This window comes from Equus przewalskii, chromosome 9 (assembly GCF_037783145.1).
Source record: "Equus przewalskii isolate Varuska chromosome 9, EquPr2, whole genome shotgun sequence".
Taxonomy (NCBI): domain Eukaryota; kingdom Metazoa; phylum Chordata; class Mammalia; order Perissodactyla; family Equidae; genus Equus; species Equus przewalskii.
The window spans coordinates 50,046,962-50,065,557 of record NC_091839.1 but is presented as its reverse complement, the minus strand read 5'-3'; the positions used below and the strand labels follow the sequence as shown (position 1 = coordinate 50,065,557).

Sequence of the window (18,596 nt, the reverse complement as noted above, 5' to 3'; positions counted from 1 at the left end):
TTTCCTGATTTTATATTCATTCTTAGGAGAACAGAGACAGTTTTCCAAGTTATAAAACAAGGCAGAGGCCGCAGTGGAGACTCATTCTCTCGTGTTCTGGTTGATCTCTTGGATGGTTATTTATGTTTAGTTGCCACTTGTGCCTTCTGAAGGCCTGGTGCTTGAAATGATCTGTGATTATATCTCTTGCTATTAAATTTAGTTTCTGAACAATGGTTAGTTTCCAATAAACCTTTTTTTCTAATCTTCTACTTCTTTTAAAGTGATTTTTACTCAAAGGCTTTTGGACAGTAGCAAAAAGGTTTCTGTTTTGAAGAGTGCTTGGGAATAGGCTATTTTAGTGGCTGCTGTTCCTACCCTGTTTAATTATATCGTGCAAACGGCACTGCGTTCACGTTAGGCGGTCAGGCCTAAGCCGGGAGCCACCTGGAACACAGCAGCCACACGCCGGGTGGCCCGGTGAAAGTGACGGGGAGAAAGCCTGCAGGACTAGGCAGCAGAGCAGGATGAGAAACAGCGGGTTATGTCTGTGCACTTTTTAGCACATTTAGCATATGTTGAGTAACTGTGAACAAGGGCAGAGGAGGAGAATAAAGACGAGGAAGTAATTACGCTTGTCAATCTAGCTAGAAAGATAAATTCCACAGATAAAAGAAGAAAATAATAGACACTAAAAGGACTGTTCTGGAACCACAAAGCAGTATTTCCTTATGCGGGTTCTAGGCCCTTTCCAAATTAGATGGGCCTGTTTAGAACAGTGGTTCTCAGCCCTGATCGCTTATTACAATCATCTTGGGGTTTTTAAAACACAGCCCATGCCAGGCCAAATAATTCAGTCTCTGGGAGTGGGATCTGGGGAAAGGTATTTTTAAACTCAGCAGGTGGTTAAAAATATGTCTGTCGTCTAATACAGGGCAGGCAGGGAGGATGGAAGGGCCGGCCTGGGTGCTGGGAGAAGCATGGGGTAGGTAAGGAGGCGTGGAAGAGGCCACAGGAGAGGACTGTGCGTTGGTTTGAGCAGGTACCAAAGGGGAGAAAATTGTAAACTGTACTCTTTCATAAGGGAGGTGAAAAAATTCAGAACAAACGGATCCTACTTCACAGTTTTGTTGAGAGGGGAACCCTGGTTGGGTCTGTCTCACCCCCTCTGCCCTTCTTTCCTTGTCAAAAACCCACTGTGTAGGCTGCAGATGTTTTGTGTGTGGATAAATTAATGACATTATTTTTAACAGCATCTTGAAGATGTTGTAGTCTTACAACGCCCCCGAGAGCTAGTTATTTTACAGACGGGAAAGCCAAATGAGGTTCAGAGAGGCTAGGGAATGAGTCTCAGGCCGTTCAGCTAATGACAGCACTTTTCTTTAGCTCCAGTACAATTCTGTATGTTTGCATTGGTGGTTTGCTAAAATCACCTGCAAGGATAGTCATAATTTGACCTGGAAACCATCAATTCTATTTCTACTGGTATTGATTGGGTTCTGGTAAGAGCCTAAGCTTTTTACAAGTTCATACTGGAGTCTTGTACTCACCGACTGAAGTGGAAGTGATTTATTTGGAAAGGTCTTTACATGTTATTCAATAACTCTGAATCGCTTCAGCTCACCAGTGGAGCGGACCGTTAGATCAGATGTTCAGAAAATATCAACTCTGCTTTCCACGCATCGTCTCCATTCCAGACTTCCAGAGGGAGGAGGGGGGAGGGAGGAATGGATGGACTAGGGGCCCAGATGTCCTTAAACAGCCAGGGATTGGTGGGGCAGGCCCTGGTTGTATTAAAGGGTTTGCATCCTTATGGGGACCAGGCAGTTGTGGTCCAGAGTTGTGGCTCATTTCTTTTCCGCTTTCATTGTTGCTATCTCAATTGGTACAAATCTGTTGGTTATTCATGAAAACAAACCAAAAAAATACTTTTAGCAGAATAAAATTAAATGCTTGTCGGTACTGAGTTCTTAGAAATCTTTTTGGGTTATCTAGCAACACCATTTGGTTGGTATAATTCTGACAGAAGTGGTCTGGTCTCTGCTTTATCCTGGGGTTATTCTAGCTGTTTCTTCCCCAAAAAAGTGACTTTCACTTTGTGTTGAAATTTTCAGGGTTCCAATTCCTGAATGATTAGACTAAAATAAAAGAAAAAATTCACAAGATAGCCCCAAATAGGCAGTAGGCTTTTAAAATCTTTGTTAGTTGGCCTCCTAATTTAGGTGTTTCTGTGGTAGATGGTAGAGTTGGTACAGAATGGGAGGGCACAGTGCTTTTGCCCATTGCCAGCTCTGGAAGCTCTCCCCATTTGTGTTGTTTTGGGCTGATTTGCCTGGATAAAATTCATTGCGCTGACTGCCTAACTCAGGGAAGAATTGTAGGTGAACAATGACCTGATATCTCCTAATACATTGTCAGTTATTACTTCCTTGGTGAACCCAACAACATCTGTTTACTTATTTAAATTACTCAATTTATATTAAAAAGATAATAAACCAACATTTAAATGATTGGAAAGAATTTAGATATCTCCCATCATTCTTTCACCGAACTCAGTAACTATTTGCTATTTCCCTATATCTTCCATGTGCATATTTTTATGAAATTTCATTTCTGATGTACATATCTCTTTATATTCTGCTCATTTTTAAAAGTAAACTCAAACTTTTTTTGTACGTTGACACACTTAAAAAATTTGTCTCCTTTAATAGTTGCATAGTATTTCATTGTGTTGGAGAGTATTAATTCTCTTTTTTTCTTCTTTAAAGATTGGCACCTGAGCTAACAACTGTTGCCAATCTTTTTTTTTTCCTGCTTTATCTCCCCAAATCCCCCCTGTACATAGTTGCATATCTTAGTTGCAGTTGCAGGTCCTTCTAGTTGTGGCATGTGGGATGCCACTTCAACGTGGCCTAATGAGTGGTGCCATGTCCACGCCCAGGATCCGAACCGGTGAAACCCTGGGCCACCGCAGTGGAGCGCGTGAACTTAACCACTCGGCCACGGGGCCGGCCGCAGTATTAATTCTCTTAAAGTTGGCCCATCTGGTTTTTTAGATAACGCTTAGTGAAATATCTTCATCCTTTACTTCTGAGGAATTATTTACTTGAGATAGACTCAGAGGAGCGAAATTACTGGGTGAAAGATTATGAACATCATTAGGTCTGTTCCTTGGCATTGCCATGGTAGTATCCAAAAGAGAAGTGCAAATTTGCAAAGTGACCAGTAAAAAAAGTTTCACAGTAATGGGTCTTTTTACTAAAAAATAGTTTTCCAATTTACTCATTGTAAGTTGGTATCTTAAAGTTACTCTGTTTTCTTATTCTTTAATCACTTAAAAAAACATTTTTCCTTTTGATTTTTCCTAAATATGTTTCTTATGTGACTTTTCGGTTCCAATTCTTTGTCCATTTTTCTATTGAATCTTGAGGTTTTCTTTAAAACGTATTGATGTATTTGCATCTCACAGATATCATCTCTGAGTGGTGTTTGAGGCAAATATTTTCTGTCTCACTTGGAATCTTAAAGTTGGATGTGGATGGGCTGTCTGACGCCTGGTCATTCTCTTCCATCCCAATCCCACTGTAGGCATCTGCAGTGCTTGTGTGGACCTTTTCTTCAACACTTCAAAGCCTTGAGCCTCAACACTGCAGTGACCTCTGCCCCTTCCGTTGAGCTACCTTCTCCCTTAGGTCAGCTCCAGTCTCAGATGGCCCTTGGAGCTGTCCAAATTCTGACAGGGGACCTCACAGCCTGCCAGCGTGCTCCTGCTTAGCCCCAAATCTCACCCCCACACTTGATCACTGATGCCTCCAGACCTCAAACTTCTTTCTCCTTCACCTTCCCCCAGCTCTGCCATTTTATTAGCTCTTTCCCATATTTACTTCTCTCTCACTTTGCCAAACCTGAGATCCATCATGGAAGCTACTCTCTTCCCCAGGATCCTCCATCGTTGGCCCAGCCCTTCACCCTCTTGATCCAGCAGTGCTCCAGTCAGCTCCGTCAGCCTAGTCTCCCCCTGTCTCTTCACTGTGCTGAGTCCCCACCCCTCCGCTTTCTCCCCTCTTCAGGGGTTTGAGTTCAAATCCTCTCTTTCCCCTCTTCAAGCCTTCTTTCTTCATAGGCTTCTTCTACTTATGGTATAAGTCTTTCCCATCTTTCAAAATACCACTCCTCTGCTGTCCTCTCTCTTGCCTTCCCTTCACACAGAAGCTTATTTGAAATGTAGCAACAGTCATGCTCCTCACCTACCTCCCATTTGCTCCTTGAGCTACTGCATCTTTCTAGCCCCAACCCTGCCCCCAAATTGCTCTTCAAAGGGTAAATACCACCTTGCCTTATCGCCAGATCCATATAAAACCTTTAGTTTTAGTTCTTAATTTTGACCTTTTGGAAGTAGGAGACTTCTACGTGAGGGAGAGACTTCGAGGAGTCTCTCTCCCCGACTGTAAGGCTAATGGAATTGAGGTTTCTTGGGTGTGTTGAAGTACAAGGATTCAGGCTTTCTCTTCCCCTGGAGGCTTCATTCTCCATCTTCAACTCTACAGATTCCCAGGAACCCCCTGAACAGACATTAGTCTCTTGCTGTTTCAAGTGATGCTCCAGTTGTTGGGTGTAACCTCCTAAAACGTGCAGGCTCTTACGTTTCCTGTATTAACTCATGTAGTGCTCACAGCAATGTTCTTCATGAGGAAATTTAGGCACAAAGAGGTCACTTGCCCAGAGACACCCAGCTAGTAATGGTGGAACTTGGATTTGAAGCTGAGTGGCCTGGGAGAAGCAGAAGTCATTGCCAAACACTTTATAGCCTTTACCATACTTATTGGATCTCTCTGACCCTTCTTAACAGCCTCTCCTTCCTTTTCAGGTACCTTAAATATTGATGATTCCCCAAGGTTCCATACCCCAACCTTAATTCCTTTCCTGAATCCGGCTGTTTTCTATATCTTCACTTAGATGTCCCACAGCCACCTCAAATTCAGTGCATTCCTAAACAGAAGTCCTCATCCTCCTACCAAACCAGCATCCCTTCCTGTGACCTCTCTTAGTGAGTGGTGCCGTCGTGCGTTCAGTTATTCAAGTTGGATGCCACAAACTTGTTCTAGATTGCTCTTTGTCCATTGTCGTCCACTTGGCTTTCAAAGCCCTATACTGGTTGGGCCCTGCCTTCCTTCCCTCATCCATTACCCACTATATGCCGTCCCTTACCCACTACATGCCAGCCATTTGTTTCACAAGCACACCAAGCTTATTCTGACCTTAAGGCATTTGTCTAAGCTGTTTTCCCTGCCTGGAATTCTCACCCTCCAGTTCTTTGCATTCCTAGACCCTTCTTGACATTCATATCTCCATGTAAATATCACCTCTAAGGAGAGGCCTTCCCTAACCACCATGTGTAACGTAGCTGTCAGTCACCCTCTATCACATCACCTTACTTGAATTCTCTGTATATTATATATCACTAGCTAATGCTTTCTTATTTATTGATTGATTTATCATCTCTCCATGTAATGTAAAGTCCATGAGAGCAATGACCTTGTCTCTTCATCAGGCCCTGTCACCCAAGCACCCAGAGCTGTGACTTGCATTTAATCAAAGTAATGTTGATAAGAGCCGACATTTATGGAGCATTTACAGTGTGCTTAGGCAAACAGTAACACAATATATAATACTTATCCTCATATGGTAATATAATAGCTATCTTCATAATAATATACATAATGCATATTATACATTAACTATATAATAATATATATTACACATATGATATATGTATAATATGTAATATAAAATACCTGCTATATGTTATATATGTATATAATATGTACATGTATGTGTGTTTAAATCCTCATGGTAATATAATAATACCTATTTTCATTTGGTTTTGGTAAGATTTAAATGAGGAAGACACTATTCTCATTAATTCTCACCAAAGGCATATGAGGGTAGGTATTATTATTTTTATTATTGTCATTAGTATTATTATGCCTAGTTTGTAAATGAGGAAACTGAGGTACACAGTGGTTAACTAACTTACGCAAGATCACTTGGCTAAGTGGTGGGGTCAGGCTCTAGAGCCAGATGCTCTCTAACTGCTTGCTTATTGAATAAACGGATATAGTGCATCACCAGGGTGCTCAGCAAATCCCTTAATCTCCCACCTCCTTTCTGCCTCAGGGCTATGGAACAGGCACTCCTGTCTCTTGCCTGGATTTGCCATAGCTTCTTAGCTGATGTCTTAATCTCCAGGTTTGCTTTTTAATTCTACTAGAGTAGAATTATAATCTAAAATGTAAATCAGAACTGTAGGCTCCCAATTCTTTTTTTTTGTGTGTGAAGAAGGTTGGCCCTGAGCTAACATCTGTTGCCAGTCTTCCTCTATTTTGTATGTGGACACCACCACAGCATGGCTGATGAGTGGTGTAGGTCCATGCCAGGGGATCTGAACCCATGAACCCTGGGGCCCCGAAGTGGAGCACTTGAACTTAACCGCTATACCACCGGGCTGACTCCTAGGCTCCCAATTCTTTTAGACTAAAATCCAAACTCCTTTTCTTCACAACCTGAATTCTATTCACTTCTCTACTATCATTTCCTACTTCTTCCCCATACACATCTTGACTCCTACCATGCCAAATTACCCTGGGTTCCATGAGGTGCACTGTGCTGTTTTGCAGCTTCATGCCTTCACATAGGCTGTTTTTCTTGCCTTGTTTAATTTGACACATTCTCAAAGACGTTTCTACTTAGAAACTTTCTTACTATTCTCCCCAACCTCCTCCAACCCATGAGACTACCTACATTGGGTGTTTCTCTTCTCTCCTATTTCATTTTGTGCATACTTCCATCAGGGAAGTACTATGTTGTACCCTGAGCCCCTGTCCCCAGCCCCTACCTTTCCCCCAACCTTGTCTCTAGACATTATCACTTTGAAGGGATTGGCTCTAACCCTGGTACCTAACAGAAGGCCTGGTAAGTAGTAGTATTCGATAACTATTTGCTGAATGAATACTAACTTCTGAAAGAAATTTGAGGCAAGCCACGTATAGGACAAGGCAATATAATATATTCAACACTACTACAAAAGTTTCAGAAACCAATTAGAAAAAAATTATGTTCTTGGAATGAGTTTATTCCTGGAATTGGGCAGAGTTTAGCTTAGAGTTTTTTGGCTACCAAGATAAAAAGGGAAACGTATGGGACAGGTTCGTGTTTATGTTCCAGGAATAGGAAACACACAGGGGCTTCAATTGGGACAAGTTTTTTCCTGGTGCTGAACTCTAGGAAGAGATTCCTCCATGGGTGTAATGGAGATTGGATTTCCCTATGGACAGTGTTTTTGAATATAAACATTTGTAAACATTTTCCTAATAAAAGTTCAAGGCTCAGCATTGAATTACAACTCCAAAGGCATCCGTTTGGGAATCTACTTCAATATAGTTCCTATATGTTTTTTTCTGATACAATTTATTATAGGGGCAGGGCTTAGAGAGCCTAGAGGTTTTGATAACTTGCCCTACAACTGTAGCACAGGTGCCTCTTAGACGCACTTTCTAATATGTTATTTTTTGGGTGGAGGTGTTGAGGGCAAACTTTGGCTAGTCCTGAATCAGCTGTTTTACATTTAATTCTTTGGCGACTTCCAGAGGTATAGCTCATTCATGTTCTTGGTTAAAGAGAGTTCTCCTTGCATTAGACACCACGTGGTCCAGCCTTGTATGTTCTCTTATGAGAACTTAAAGACTGACTTGTGCTGCCTGGTTAGAAGGCCATCTTGCCTCTGTGGAATAGTGAGCTATAGCAGTGTTGGGCAGGCCCAGAAGAGTTCTTCATGAACTCTTAGCTCAAGCACCTATACAAGCCCTTGGTTAAACCCCAGAGTTCTAGATCCTAGAGTTCTATGCCATCAAGTATTGGGAGGCATCATTTTGGCCTAAACGACTTAAAATTGTTGCCATTCATTGAAAAATATATTTACTGAGTACCTATTGTGTGCCAGGCACTGGGCTGTGTCCTGGGGGATACAGTCTTTGTGCTCAGGTAGAGCTTGTCATCTAGTGTGATTTCTTTTTTTTTTAAAGATTGACACCTGAGCTAACATCTGTTGCCAATCTTCTTTCTTCTTCTTCTTCTCCCCAAAGTCCCCCAGTACATAGTTGTATATTCTAGTGGTGGGTCCTTCTGCTTGTGCTATGTGGGATGCCGCCTCAGCATGGCCTGATGAGCGGTGCCATGTCCACGTCCAACTTCCGAACTGGGGAAACCTCAGGCTGCCTAAGTGGAGTGCACGAACTTAACTACTTGGCTATGGGGCCGGCCTCCTGGTGTGATTTCTTTCTTCACTGAGTTTCCAATCTAGAGAAAATCACAAGAGAACCATTCTGATGAGACTGTCAGGGCATCTAAGTACCAAATAAACTCCCAAGCAAGCTAAGTTTGTTCACCTGTTAGATGAGTGTGATTTAGTGTGGTCCATTTAAACATTGGGAGATGTCTACCAAATGTCATAATTTAAGATTTAGTATAGTTGATAGAATTTTTTTCCTTGACCTATTATTAGTGAATAAGATCAGGTGGTTTTGATTTTTTTATTATTAAATTTTTCAAATACACAGAAAAGTAGAATAGTAGTACAATGAACAGCTTTAACCATTATCTTGATTTAATAGATGTTAACATTTTGTCATATTTGCTTCACCTATTTTTTTTGGGGGGGTGGAAGTATTTTAAAGTAAATTGTAGATATCATGACATTTAACCTCCATATACTTTTGAATGTAGCTCTGATGTTTTCCTCCTGCAGTAGGCAGCCTCCAAGATGGCTGCCAATGATCCCTGCCTCCTGGTGTTCATCCTCTTGTGTAATCTCCTCCCTCTGAGTGTAGGCTGGATTTATTGATTTGTTTCTAACAAATAGAACATGGCAGAAGCAATGGGATGTCCCTTCCAAGACTAGGTTACAAAAAGACCGTAGCTTCCATCTTGGGCATCCTCTCTCTGCTGCACTTGTTCTGTCTCTTGCTTGCTCTGATGGAAGCCAGCTCTGGTGTGAGCTGCTCTATGGAGAGTGCCATGTGGCAAGGAACTAATAGTTCTGGCCAAGAGCCAGTGAGCACCTGAAGCCTGTTAACAGCCTGTTAATAGTGAGTGAGTTTGGAAACAGATTTTCCCTAGTCAAGCCTTGAGATAACTGTAACCCTGGCCGACATCTCTATTGCAGCCTGTGAGAGACCCTGAGCCACAGGCACCCACCTAAGTCTGCCTGGACTCTTGACCCACAGAAACTAGGAGGTGATAAATGTTTGTTGTTTTAAGCTGCTGAGTTTTGGGGTAATTTGTTATTCAGCTAGCTAATAATGAGTACATCTATGCAGCTCCAATCCTATTAATCCCAGCAGGAGACTCTTTCAGCTGCTGCTGTGTTGTGAAGAGGAAAGCCAGCCTGTCAGCAGACGAAAGAGTGCTTATCCTGCCCTGGCGGGTGGCAGGCACCGGATCTCAGTTGCCTCAAGATATTTAGATAAAAGGTTTTACATCTTTTGGAAGTAGAATCTTATCTTTCAGGCTCTTAAGAGACTATTATTACTCATTCTGATTCTAGCAGAAGTATTCTCATCTTGGCTGTGAAGAAACCTGGATCTGTTTCAAGGTGATAGAGCTTGGCACCGGGAGGTTTCTGTCTGTGGATTCAGTGATCTTTGGGAGAGTAGTCTGCACTGGGGAGAGAGTTATGTGGGACATTTTAAACCATTCAATGGTCAGGATACGTGGACAAGAGCATTCAGTAAGGGAGTAAGAAGACCTCCCACAGAGTAGGATAAAGGCTCAGTTCTTGAAAAGAAGCATCACACAGAATTTTGATGTGATGTCCAGCATACTAATGGGAATATCATTTGAGAAGGTGTAGGATTCCCATTTTTAAAGATGAAGTCAATAGCAATTTGATTTCGTCCCAAGGGACCCGTGCCTATTGGGTGAATCTGAGTAAGGTCCACTACTCGGGGCAGGTCCCTAACAGTTCTCATGGTTAAAGATCTTTACCTGTTTTTGGTGCTTGTCTAGGTGTTTGAAAGTGGTTGAGGATTCTGGATTCTAAGTAAGCTGAAATCTGGGATCCGTAAAATGAAGAAAAGCCCGTCAGGAATGTGGAGGCTGCTTGCATGGCCCTGATGGCCAAACACGAAACCTCCTATTGGAATCTATTACTATTCAGCTGTCTTGTAAGAAGACTAAGTTCCTTATAAAAGGATTTAAACTTAGATTTCAACATGACACCGAGTTCTGTCTGATGTGTTGTTTCATTAACTAAACCGAATTTGGGGGCTGCCAGATAATCTTCATTGAATGAAGAGAAAGAGCAGCTGGTTCCTTTGATTGCCCAAATGAAGGGCAGCTGAGACAGGAGTGAAATTACAGGGAAAGTCCCCCCCACCTCCCGGCTGTAGTTCGAGTTGAGTGTTCTATATTCTTCACCCTCAGAAGGTGTTCTTGGGAAGGTGAGACTGGAGAGGCCCATGACTTTTTGTACCCCTCAAATGTCACCATTTTGGTCAATGTGTAGTCAGACTCAGAAGTAGCTATATTGCAGCAACTTCAAGAAGAGAGAGAAATACGAATGCTGATCACCAGTGAGTCAGTAACACTGCGGCATCCTCAGACGTGCTGGCTATTGCTCTGTAAGACTGCCAGGAGCTGCCGTGTAATGATACTCAATCAGAACAATAAGTGAGTCTGAGCAGTCATTCGCCTCCTCCTGAGGAATGCTTTCCGAATCCTTCATCCAAGTTTTCTAAAATGACCGTATATCCCGGTGAAGGCTGAGTGTGTGGAGTTCAGAAGGTGCTCAGACACATTAATAGGAGGACTGAAGTGCAGAAGAGAAGCACACCCTGTTCCTCAGGGAGGGGAGGGCGTGTGCTTCCTCTTCTCATCCATAGGAAATGTTAAGAACCGGGACATTAGCAAAGAGAAGATTGGGAGGAAGAGGCGAGATGATTGGGACCGGTGGTCAGTGGGGAAGGGGTTGAGATAGTTCATACAAGCTGAAAAGAATTCTTTCTTGTGTGTTCTTTCAGAGACTCTTATAGAAAATTGCAGGAGTATCTAATTGCTTTCCAGAAGGAAATCTGAGGAGGAAATTAAATTTAGGGGCTTTTTCTGGTGTATCCCCCCCTCCAACTTTATCTTTTCCCAGAGTGTGAGCGTATTGGAGCAACTGGTAGATGTCAGAAAGTTGTCAAAGCCGACGATTTTAATTCTGAGATTTACGTATAAGGACCATTTATAACCTCACATATAAGATAGCAACCCCTCTCCTCATAGTTGAAAAAAATCACATACTGGGTGATTTTAGAATATGCTGGAAATATGCACAAGAGCTCTTTAAAGGAAGTGGCCTGTCATATTTCTGACAAAGAGAGTCTGATCAGGAGTGTAAGAGAACAGAAAGTAGAGTTTATTTTTCCCTCTTAGCTTTGCCCTCTGGGAGATTCACACGCAGAAAAAGAGCTCAATGTGTGTGTTCTTTGAAGGCTGGTTGGTGAGAATTTAAGGCCTGTGCTATTTGGGAAAAGTTCTCAAAATCTTTGTTTTATAATTTTTCTTAAATTCCCAGTTAATTAAAGGTGAGAGGGGGACAATTAGAAATATGAATGTTGTCCACATTGACTTCACTGGAATTATCTGCTTATAAGTCATATCAGTGCTCAAATACAAGGAACCACGTAGGTGAAACAAAATTACTTTTTATTTCTAAGACTAATAGAAAAATGAGTGCTTGAATGTCTTTTGACTCCTCTTTAATTTCTCTCTTGAACTTATATTTTATTGCAAAGTCAGTCTTTCCTGCCACTTATAGCACTTGGAAATTTAGCTAAATGGCAGAAGTGGAGCTGATAGTGACTAGTGGAAACTGGGAACAGAATTAGGAAGGGAGGAAGCAGATGCAGTTCAGAGGTTCATTTCTGTAGCTATTTCCAGTGCTCTGAAATAAACTTTCTACCCGCTATTCCACAGGGATATATGTAAAAACAAGTCATCAGTTTTTACTTAGAAGTATGTTAGTGGAGACTTAATTCCTAGGAATGGTTAGAATAAATGTGGCCATAAGTTTTTGTGTGATTCCAGAGGAAGGAACTGGGGTCAATGGTGTAAGTTCTAAGGAGACACATTTTGTCTCAATATAAGGAACAATCTAACCATAGAATAGTCTGCCCTGCCCAGGAAGTGATGGAGAAGTCCCTAGTGACGTTGACGTTGGGGAATGCATGGTAGGGAAGTGGGAGAAGGGATTTCTGCACTGGGAAAGATGTTGGACTGGTTCTGTCCACAGGCTGTACTTGTTCTGATTACTGGAATATAAAATAATTCCTTGTGTTAGAATAGCACCTTCTAGTTTGCAAAATGCTTTCATATGATTATATCCTTTAATCCTTACAATAGCTCTCCATTCTAAGAAAGGAGAGAGATCAAACATAATTAAGGCTGTCATTACCTTAATTGATGGTTTTGACTATGTTAGGGACCAGATGGACAGAAAAGTAAAACTGAGGGTTACTTGCCCTCAGGGAGCTTACAAACCACTTGAGGAGATAGGGTATCCACATAATTAAGACTATGAGAGGGCATGTGTGAATTACCTCGTGAGTGATCTAGTTGTTCTCAAAGTGTGGTCCCTGGACCAGCAGCATCAGCGTTACCTGAGATCTTGTTAGAAATGCAAATTCTTGGGTCCCACTTCAGACCTATGGAATCAGAAACTCCTGGCATGGGGGTGGGGACATCATCAGGGTTTTAAAAAAGCCGTCTGGGTGATTATGATGCATACTTGAGTTTAAGACCGCTGATGTATTCTAGTCTAGACCAATGCTTCTCAAACTCTAGCATGCATAAGAATCACCCGGAGCAGCACTATTCAAAGTGTGATCCAAGAACTGCAGGCTCTCCAGGTGATTTTTATGCCTCTAAAGTTTGAGAAACACTGACCTGAAAGCTTGTTAAAACACACATTCTTTAGTCCCTCTCCCAGACATTCTGATTCAGTAGATGAGACCTGAGAATTTGTGATGGTGATGCTCCTGGTCCAGACTATTCTCTGAGCGGCCTTGCTCTAAGCAGTTGTGCTTCCGGGGTTTAGCAGAGGAGTGGGCAATGAGAGGTGCTGGTGGACTGGGACAGTGAGGGTGGCCTTCATGGAGAAGTGGAGGGAGGACTGCATCTGAGTCGTAAGGGAAGGGTTAGGTTAGATAAATGGAAGTTACTTGGGACAGGGAGGATGGGATGAGCACCCAGCATGTTTGACTGAAGTCAAGCATTCATATGAGGTAGACCTCGGCTTGTCCTGCCTGGGTCTGGAGAGAGTTATCTGCTGTCAGCTCGCACGCATCCTCCCCAAGGAGGAGTCTGAGAGCCAGGCATCAGACAAACAGCCTAGGACCAGGAGGGCTTCCTCAGCTGTGCTGTTATGTGGTCCCATCCTCTAGTGGGACTGTATTGTTTTCTGCTTGTCTCCCCTCTTCCCTTGGTTCCCTTGCTCACCAAGCCCAGCTTGCTTCGACTCGGAAGCTTGCTTGTTCTCTCAGTTTGGCTTGAAACTTCAGGCTTGGATTCCAACCATTCTTCTCAGACTCTGTATTGATATAGTTCTCCCTGGACAACTGTGTGCCTTTGTCTTTTATGTTTACCCTTCCGCTTCATCTCCCAGCCCTCACCTCAGTCCATCCTAATAGGGAGTGAGGGGCAGGTAATGGGGGTGAGGGACTTAGCCAACATGCTCAGTCTTCTTCCACATACTCTCATCTTTGTTGCATCCTGGTGTCTCCTACTCAACCCTGAGTTGCTGCCCATGACAGGAGAAGTGGAAGACAATGTGAGAAGGGCCAGAGGTCAGGCTTGGAGGTCAGGATAAGTAGTCTTGGGTTAATGGGGCCATTTAAGGTTTTGACCAATGATCTATGATAAAGTCAATATCACAGTGAGCTTCACTCTTGGGAACAAAAAGCAAATATCCTTCAGAGCCCCAGAACATTCTTTTTATTCATGACTTAGTATTCCCCACTCAATTTTTGGTCATCCTTGGGTGCCCCAATGGTTCCTGCATCTACAACATGGCCTTCCTCATGGAGGGGAGCTGCCCAAACCACTTAGGAGAGGTAGATCAGATTCTATAAACTCCCAAGACCAGCGCTCATTGCCCAGCCCTCAGTGGAGCCAACTCTTGTGGTTCCTGCTGTGGGCTCTAATTCTCCAGACCCACATGGCCTCTCCCTTTTGGTTGCTTGCTCACCGTCCTTGCATTTTTTCACTGGTTTCTGCTCCCTGATGGCTACTTGAAGTTCCAGCCATGGAGGTCTGTGAAGTCACCCTGGGTACCTGAAGTCACCCTGCCTTCATTTGCTGGTTATGCTCCACAGCCTGTCATGATGTGGGCTCATCCTCGCAGTCAGGAGGGCTCTGCGCCCTCAGGGAGATGCTCCAGGTGCTTGGAAGCTGGCCTCTGGTGGAGCATCCCTCAGGGCGTCTGATGTACCCTGGGTCCCTCGCCTCCCATGGCTTCCGATATTTTCAACCTTCACTTGCCCTCACCAATAGTTGCAGTTCACACTCCGCACCTGAAGGCTGGTAGGGAGTTATAGGTGCTGCTTCTGTCCAGCCCTTCAGAAGCTGGTGGGGTAGGTCACCTACTGAAAATGAAGCTTGAGTTCCCTCACCACCCAAGCCTGCTCCTTCAGTGTCTTGTTTTTCCTGAAACCCTCTGTTTGTGAGATCTGGGACCACTTGGTGAAGCCTGGGAGGGCTGCAGACTTGAGACGTTAGCTTGGCCTGTTCATCTCTAAGCAGAGTCAAATCGATATTCAATTTCCCTCTTAAAAATACTTCCTCCCAAGGCCCAAAAGGCCAAAGCTGGAACAATTTGAGTAACAAAATAAATAATGAGAGTACTGGATTATAAGCCGTGGAATAAAATAAGTATCGATGAGTGCATACTTACATAAATAAATAATTGAATACATCAGTAAATGGAGGATGAAAGGAATAGTAGAGTTCTAATCAATACATGTAGAAGGAATGAGAGAAAGAGAAAATCCTGATTAGGCAAACACCACAGTAATAATTGTTTCAGATGACATCCACCAATGGATGCTAAAATCACTGGCTGAAGTTTGTGGAGAAACAGGATATTTATGCAATCTCAAAATATCTCTCCCAAGATTTTTAATTGCAAAAGGAAAACTAGTACCATTACAGTGAAGAAACCTCACAGACACGGCCTTTACCAAGTGGTCAAGGTTAACATCACCAGTGGTAAGACATATGGACCCCGTGGTATGATGCCCTGAGAAGGTTTATTAGGGTTCTCCAGAGAAACAGACAAATAGGATGTATGTCTTTCTCTCTCTACATATATATTTAATATAAAGATTTAGTATAAGGAATTGGCTCATGCAGTTGTGGAGGCTGACAAGTCCCGAGATCTTCAGGGGGAGTTGGCCAGCTGGAGATCCAGGAGCGCCGGTGGTGTAGTTCCAGTCCGAAGGCTGGCAGGCTCAAGACCCAGGAAGAGCCAGTGTTTCTGTTTGATTGCGAAGGCAGGAAAAAGCCCAGGTGCCAGTTCAAAGGCGGTCAGGCAGGAAGGATTCTCTCTTACTCAGGGGAGAGTCAGCCTTTTTGTTGTGATAGAATAATAGGCCTTCAACTAATTGGATAAAGCCTTCCCACATTAGTGAGGATAATCTGGTTTACTCAGTCTACCTCTTAAATATTAATCTCATCCAGAAACACTCTCACAAAAACACCCAGAACAATGTTTGACCAGATAACTTGGCCCTCTGTGGCCCAGTCAAGTTGTCACATAAAATTAACCATCATAGAAGGTACCTAAAAATGCATGACCTCCTCTAACCATTAAAACTCTTAGACTCAAATTGATGAACATTTCACAAAATAACTGACCAGTATGCTTTAAAAGTGTCAAGATTATGAAAGACAAGGAAAGACTGAGGAATTTTCATAGGTTGGCGGAGACTAAGGAGACACAACTAAAAGCAAGGTGGGACCCTGGAACAGAAAAGGACATTAGTTGAAAGACTAATAAAATTTGAATGATGTCTATAGTGCAGTTAAGTGTTGTATTAATGTTAATTTCTTAGTTTTGATAAGTGTACTGTGGTTATATAAGATATTAATATTAGCAGAAGCTAAGTGAAGGGTATACAGGAATTCTGCTGTTTTTGCAACTTTTCTATAAGTCTAAAATTATTTCAAAATGAAAAATTTTTAAAAAGCCTCCTGCCGTCAGTTACTCTCAGGACTTTTTAATAACAGGACATTTTTATGTTCTTTAAATTTATAACTGTTGCGTGTGTATACACATATAATTTTGTATCTACCATTCAACATTTTCCACAAATGCTAAATTCCATCCATTTTTTTTTCTGCAAGCAGCTTAAAGAAACCCTAAGATTCTGTTCTCTCTCTGTTTCTTTTTCATTCTGTGTTCTGCATTCCTCCCTGACTAAAGGATCCTTTTGTAGACATTCACAGCTCAACCTTCCAGCTGTTGCGTGGGGTCTTTATCTCTGAGGTGATGATCCATATGGCATATTGCGCAGAGCAAAGAGCATCCGGCAAGAAGTCAGGAGACCTGGGTGCCAGCTTTCTTAGTCTGGTTCTGTTGCTAGCTCAGTATCCTTCAGTTTTGATGTTCTGAGGTCAAATGGCGAATTTGGGCAGAACCTTATATGTGTTAGTTGAAGTATGGATTCAAATGATTATATTTTTTATTATTTTTATTTTATAAAAATATATATTTAAAAAATCTATGTTTAAAAATTATTTTATTTTTATTTATAATTAAAAAGGTAAATTATTTTATAAAATATAAATTTATTTATTATATATTTATTTTATTATTTTTCCTTTTTATTGAGGTCTTATGTGTTCTATTTGTAGGTTTCCCAAGTTTTTTTTTTAAATCCATATGCATTTTTTCCTCTTGCCCCCAAAGTCTTTGGATTCAACAACAGACTTCACAATTTATAGACTTTACTCTGGCGTTTCCCTTGACTCTTTCTTTTTAGCAATTTAAGGAAATCAACATTTCCTTTTGATCAGGAAGCCACTATAGCTCTCCTCTATCTTGTTTTCTTCTCTCTGAAATAGTGTGTAGCTCTTCTCAGAATAGTGCCTGAATCCCTCTGGTGGCTTCCGCTTTGTGACTTCCCTCACATTCGGGCCTTGAATGGGCTGAGCCCTGGCACATTAGTAGGATACTGGCTGGCACACCCCTCCTGGCCTTGCAGGATGGCACGAGAGCTCCAGGCCAGGGTCCTGCTGCCCAACTGCATCACTAATGCTGAGGCATGGAGCCAGCAGGACGTACCATGAAGAAGTAACTGCCACTCTTACAAATGATGTACCCAGTTTTTCTTTGTTGTTTTTGCCCAGGTGGTATTTTGCCCCTATTCTTCATGGTATTTGGGGAGTGGGCTTAGATCCCAGGGTAAGACTCAGATGATGCAGAAGCTGGTTGATGATGGGGAACACTGAAGGCCTCCAGCTTGGACAACCTGCTGGTCCTCACCAGAAGAGACAGTTTGCTTAGGTTGAGTGTAGTGTACTAGTCTAGGGTATTCCTTGGTCCCTGTGGGATATGGAGTAGAAATTTTTTTTTAATCACCTCTAGCTCTATTTGTGTTTTTTTTGTTTGTTTTTTAAATTTATTTTTTAAACTGAGATATAATTGACATGTAACATTGTCTAACTTTAATGTGTATGGCGTGTTGATTTGATACATTTGTATATTGCAATATGGTCACCGCCGTAACGTTAGCTAGCACCTCTGTCAACCTCCAGCTTCACTTGTCCTGCGTCGGTCTGTTAACTTGCGTTCCCACCTCCAGCCGTCTTCCCCTCCCAGCTTGTCTATGCATTGTCATCAGATATTTAATTTTCTTAGCTTCCTGCTCAAGAACAGTGAAATAGATAGATATTGTAGAATACAGCAATTAGAACCATGCTTGGCATGTAGTAAACGCTGCATTAGATTTTGTTTAATAAAAATAAGAAATTACTGTTACTTTCAAAGAGCTTACATTTTGCTAGACAGATAAAAGGCACACATGAAAAACAACCAGTATATAGAACAGTATGGAAAAAATGCCCCTCGAGAGGCTGGGTGCAAGAGGTGGGACCCACCTGCTGTGCGCTCTCCTCAAATCACCGCAGTTATTCTCTGAAACAACTAGTGCTTCCTTCTATTTCATGGGTCAAGACACTGAGGTTAATAGGCAGTAAAGGCCTTAAAATTTTATAGACTATGCATGTAAAAGTGAGATCTGAACACAGAGCTGTGTGAACTGAAAACTCCTGTTGCCACCAGATAGAGTAGACAGAGAAGCTTTGAAAGGAGGCTTGCGCTGGTCCTCATAGGGTGGATGGAATTGGTCACATAGAGAGACATGTGGAACACATATAGGTTTGGGGGGGCAGGGAAAGGGCTAGGCACAGCATGAGCAAAAGTGTAGCAGTGGGAAGCATAATGTGTGCTGGGGAATGGGGGTGCTCCCTAGGTTTGCTCGAGTAAGGGACAGATGAGGGATAAAGCTGGAACATGGGTT

At 42.4% G+C, this 18,596-nt stretch overlaps 1 protein-coding gene across 5 annotated transcripts in view; it reads left to right on the top strand.

Moving 5' to 3' along the window:
• FAXC (failed axon connections homolog, metaxin like GST domain containing) overlaps nucleotides 1-18,596 on the top strand; it is a 73,244-nt gene that overhangs the window by 36,801 nt on the left and 17,847 nt on the right. The gene's annotated exons all lie outside the window — the stretch shown is intronic.